This window comes from Zea mays, chromosome 2, assembly GCF_902167145.1.
Source record: "Zea mays cultivar B73 chromosome 2, Zm-B73-REFERENCE-NAM-5.0, whole genome shotgun sequence".
Taxonomy (NCBI): domain Eukaryota; kingdom Viridiplantae; phylum Streptophyta; class Magnoliopsida; order Poales; family Poaceae; genus Zea; species Zea mays.
The window spans coordinates 152,709,737-152,715,736 of record NC_050097.1 but is presented as its reverse complement, the minus strand read 5'-3'; positions in this window follow the sequence as shown (position 1 = coordinate 152,715,736).

The following is a 6,000-nucleotide window of genomic DNA, read 5'->3' as shown; positions in this document are numbered from 1 at the left end:
TACGAATTGATTCTAGTCTAGCCACAGGAGCAAACGTCTCCTCAAAGTCCAAACCTGCGACTTGGGCATAACCTTTTGCCACAAGTCGAGCCTTGTTCCTCGTCACCACCCCGTGCTCGTCTTGTTTGTTGCGGAACACCCACTTGGTTCCCACAACATTTTGCTTCGGACGAGGCACCAGTGTCCAAACTTCATTGCGCTTGAAGTTGTTGAGCTCCTCCTGCATGGCCAACACCCAGTCCGGATCTAGCAAGGCCTCCTCTACCCTGAAAGGCTCAATAGAAGAGACAAAGGAGTAATGCTCACAAAAATTAACTAATCGAGATCGAGTAGTTACTCCCTTGCTAATGTCACCCAGAATTTGGTCGACGGGATGATCCCTTTGAATCATCGCTCGAACTTGGGTTGGAGGTGCCGGTTGCGCTTCTTCCTCCATCACATGATCATCTTGTGCTCCCCCTTGATCACACATCTCCTTTTGATGAACCTGTTCATCGTCTTGAGTTGGGGGATGCACCGTTGTTGAGGAAGAAGGTTGATCTCGTTCATCTTGTTCCTGTGGCCGCACTTCTCCAATCGCCATGGTTCGTATAGCGGCCGTTGGAACATCTTCTTCATCTACATCATCACACTCAACAACTTGCTCTCTTGGAGAGCCATTAGTTTCATCAAATACAACGTCGCTAGAGACTTCAACCAAACTCGATGATTTGTTGAAGACTCTATACGCCTTTGTATTTGAGTCATAACCTAACAAAAACCCTTCTACAGCTTTGGGAGCAAATTTAGAATTTCTACCCTTCTTCACTAGAATGTAACACCTGCTCCCAAATACACGAAAGTAAGATACATTGGGTTTGTTACCGGTTAGTAGCTCATACGAAGTTTTCTTGAGGAGACGATGAAGGTAGACCCTGTTGATGGCGTGGCAAGCCGTGTTCACGGCTTCCGACCAAAAACACTCGGGGGTGTTGAATTCTCCAAGCATCGTCCTCGCCATATCGATTAGCGTCCTGTTCTTCCTCTCTACCACACCATTTTGCTGTGGTGTGTAGGGAGCGGAGAACTCGTGCTTGATCCCTTCCTCCTCAAGGAACTCCTCCACTTGAAGGTTCTTGAACTCGGACCCGTTGTCGCTCCTTATCTTCTTCACCTTGAGCTCAAATTCATTTTGAGCTCTCCTGAGGAAGCGCTTGAGGGTCCCTTGGGTTTCAGACTTATCCTGCAAAAAGAACACCCAAGTGAAGCGGGAAAAGTCATCAACAATAACTAGACCATACTTACTCCCTCCTATGCTCAGATAGGCGACGGGTCCGAAGAGGTCCATATGAAGCAACTCCAGGGGTCTTGAAGTGGTCATCACATTCTTGCTGTGATGCGCTCCTCCCACTTGTTTACCTGCTTGACAAGCTGCACAAGGTCTATCTTTTTCGAAATGCACGTTAGTCAAACCTATCACGTGTTCTCCCTTTAGAAGCTTGTGAAGGTTCTTCATCCCCACATGTGCTAAGCGGCGATGCCACAGCCAGCCCATGCTAGTCTTAGCTATTAAGCATGCATCTAGACCGGCCTCTTCTTTTGCAAAATCAAATAAATAAAGTTTGCCGTCTAATACACCCTTAAAAGCTAGTGAACCATCACTTCTTCTAAAGACAGACACATCTACATTTGTAAATAGACAGTTATACCCCATGTTGCATAATTGACTAACAGATAGCAAATTATATCCAAGAGACTCTACTAAAAACACATTAGAGATAGAGTGCTCATTAGAAATTGCAATTTTACCTAACCCTTTTACCTTGCCTTGATTCCCATCACCGAATATAATTGAATCTTGGGAATCCTTATTCTTGACGTAGGAGGTGAACATCTTCTTCTCCCCCGTCATATGGTTTGTGCATCCGCTATCAATAATCCAGCTTGAGCCCCCGGATGCATAAACCTGCAAGTCAAATTTAGGCTTGGGACTTAGGTACCCAACTCTTGTTGGGTCCTACAAGGTTAGTCACAATTTCCTTAGGGATCCAAATGCAAGTTTTATCACCCTTGCATTTTGCCCCTAACTTCCTAGCAATCACCTTTTTATCCTTTCTATAAATTGCAAAGGAAGCATTCAAAGCATGATATATTGTAGAAGGTTCATTTACTTTCCTAGGAACATTAACAACATTTCTCCTAGGCATATTATGAACAGCATTTCTCCTACCAACATTTCTATCATGCACATAAGAAGAGCTAGAAGCAAACATAGCATGAGAAAAATCATCGTAAGCACTATAACTCCTATAAGCATTTCTAGTTTGTCTCCTATCATGATACAAAAAGGCATGGTTCTTTTTAGCACTAGTAGCCATAGGGGCCTTCCCTTTCTCCTTAGCGGGAATGGGAGCCTTATGGCTTGTTAAGTTCTTGGCTTCCCTCTTGAAGCCAAGTCCATCCTTAATTGAGGGGTGTCTACCAATCGTGTAGGCATCCCTTGCAAATTTTAGCTTATCGAAATCATTCTTGCTAGTCTTAAGTTGAGCATTAAGACTAGCCAATTCATCATTAAGCTTGGAAATTGAAACTAGGTGTTCACTACAAGCATCAATGTCAAAATCTTTACACCTAGTACAAATTACAACATGTTCTACACAAGAATTAGATTTATTTGCTACTTCTAATTTAGCATTTAAATCATTGTTGACACCTTCTAAAGTAGAAATGGTTTTATGACAAGTAGATACTTCACCAGAGAGTATTTCATTCCTTTTAATTTCTAGAGCAAGAGAATTTTGTGCACTAACAAATTTATCATGCTCCTCATATAAAAGATCTTCTTGTTTTTCTAGTAATCTATTCTTGTCATTCAAAGCATCAATCAACTCATTAATCTTATCTATTTTAGATCTATCTAAACCCTTGAATAAGCATGAATAGTCTATGTCATCATCATCACTAGACTCATTATCACTAGAAGAAGCATAAGTGGAGTCTCGAGTATTCACCTTCTTCTCCCTTGCCATAAGGCATGTGTGACGCTCGTTGGGGAAGAGGGATGACTTGTTGAAGGCGGTGGCGGCGAGTCCTTCATTGTCGGAGTCGGACGAGGAGCAGTCCGAGTCCCACTCCTTTCCGATATGTGCCTCGCCCTTGGCCTTCCTGTAATGCTTCTTCTTTTCCCTCTTGCTCCCTTGTTCCTGGTCACTATCATTGTCGGGACAGTTAGCAATAAAATGACCAAGCTTACCGCATTTGAAGCATGATCGCTTTCCCTTGGTCTTAGTCTTGCTTGGCTGTCCCTTTCGACCTTTTAGCGCCGTCTTGAATCTTTTGATGATGAGGGCCATCTCTTCATCATTAAGACCGGCAGCCTCAATTTGTGCCACCTTGCTGGGTAGCGCCTCCTTGCTCCTTGTTGCCTTGAGAGCAATGGGTTGAGGCTCGTTGATCGGACCATTCAAGGCGTCGTCCACGTACTTTGCCTCCTTGATCATCATTCGCCCACTAACGAATTTCCCAAGAACTTCTTCGGGCGACATCTTGGTGTACCTGGGATTTTCACGTATATTGTTCACCAAATGAGGATCAAGAACGGTAAATGACCTTAGCATTAGGCGGACGACGTCGTGATCCGTCCATCGCGTGCTCCCGTAGCTCCTTATTTTGTTGATAAGGGTCTTGAGCCGGTTGTATGTTTGCGTCGGCTCCTCTCCCCTTATCATCGCGAACCGTCCAAGCTCGCCCTCCACCAACTCCATTTTAGTGAGCATGGTGATGTCGTTCCCCTCGTGAGAGATCTTGAGGGTGTCCCATATCTGCTTGGCGTTGTCCAAGCCGCTCACCTTATTGTATTCTTCCCTGCACAAAGATGCTAATAGAACAGTAGTAGCTTGTGCATTTCTATGGATTTGTTCATTTATAAGCATAGGGCTATCCGAGCTATCAAATTTCATTCCATTCTCTACAATCTCCCATATGCTTGGATGGAGAGAGAATAAGTGACTACGCATTTTGTGACTCCAAAATCCGTAGTCTTCCCCATCGAAGTGTGGAGGTTTGCCAAGAGGAACGGAGAACAAATGCGAATTCGAACTATGTGGAATACGAGAATAATCAAATGAAAAGTTCGAATTGACCGTCTTCCTGTAGTCGTTGTCGTCGTCCTTTTGGGAGGAAGTAGACTCATCGCTGTCGTAGTAGACAATTTCCTTGATGCGTCTTGTCTTCTTCTTCTTCCCATCTTTGCGTTTGTGGCCCGAGCCCGAGTCGTTGGACTTGTCATCCCTTGGCTCGTTGACGAAGGACTCCTTCTCCTTGTCGTTGATCACGATTCCTTTCCCCTTAGGATCCATCTCTTCGGGCGATTAGTCCCTTCTTGAAGAGAACAGCTCTGATACCAATTGAGAGCACCTAGAGGGGGGTGAATAGGTGATCCTGTAAAAGTTTAAACTTATAGCCACAAAGACTTGTTAAGTGTTAGCACAATGAATGCCAAGTGGCTAGAAAGGAGTCTCAACAAAACACAATACCACAAGAGATCAATCACAGAGATGACACAGTGGTTTATCCCGTGGTTCGGCCAAGACCAACGCTTGCCTACTCCACGTTGTGGCGTCCCAACGGACGAGGGTTGCAATCAACCCCTCTCAAGCGGTCCAAAGACCCACTTGAATACCACAGTGTTTTGCTTGCTTTTTCTCAATCCCGTTTGCGAGGAATCTCCACAACTTGGAGCCTCTCGCCCTTACAATTGAAGTTCACAAAGAAACACAGAGCAAGGGGGAATGAGCAACGCACACAAGACTTCAAAAGATCAGAGCAACAACACGCACACAAGTCGCAACAAGAGCTCGCAACACAACTCAAAGAGTTCACAACTCCACAAGAGCTCTATATGCTATCACAATAAAACGAATGCGCGAGATCGATGTCTTGGTGCTTAGGAATGTTGTAGGAATGCTTGATGTTCTCCTCCATGCGCCTAGGGGTCCCTTTTATAGCCCCAAGGCAGCTAGGAGCCGTTGAGAACAAACCAGGAAGGCTGTCCTTGCCTTCTGTCGTCGGGCGCACCGGACAGTCCGGTGCACACCGGACACTGTCCGGTGCCCGATTTCCTTCCTTAAACAGCGCAGTCGACCGTTGCAGATCTGGGAGCCGTTGGCGCACCGGACATGTCCGGTGCACACCGGACAGCGGTGCCCCCTTCCGACCGTTGGCCCGGCCACGTGTCGCGCGCAGATTCCGCGGCCGACCGTTGGCCCGGCCGACCGTTGGCTCACCGGACAGTCCGGTGCACACCGGATAGTCCGGTGAATTTTAGCCGTACGCCGTCGGCAAATTCCCGAGAGCAGCCACTTCGCCCGAGGCAACCTGGCGCACCGGACAGTCCGGTGCCCCAGACCGAAACAGCCTCTTGGCTGTACACAGCCAACTCTTTTCTTCTCTTCTTCTTTCTGTTTCTCATACTTAGACAAGTATATTAGTACACAAAACCAATGTATTAAGGCTTAGAAACATACCTTTACTCTTGATTTGCACTTTGTCCATCCATGAGCATAAATTCACATTTAAGCACTTGTGTTGGCACGCAATCACCAAAATACTTAGAAATGGCCCAAGGGCACATTTCCCTTTCACCATCTCCATATGTTCCTTCATCTCTTCTTCTAACTGGGTGTAACACCCCTGGTGTTACGAGAACTAAAAATTTATCATGTCATCATATGCACTTGCATTAACTTGTTTGATACACCTAGAATGCATTCACTAGGGTAACAAATTCACCCTGAAGGTAGCAATAGGTACCAAGGTTTGAAACAGAGATTTTGGTGGACCTATAGCTTATAAGGTATAGTTGCCAAAAGGACCTTCAACAGTGCACGACGTGTTCCACGTGTCCCAATGGAAGAAATGTCTTCGAGTCCCCAAATATGTTATTAAGATTTTAGATGTTAACCATAAACCAGGTTTAACCTCCTCGGAATATCCCATAAATGTGTTAGATCAAAAGGATCA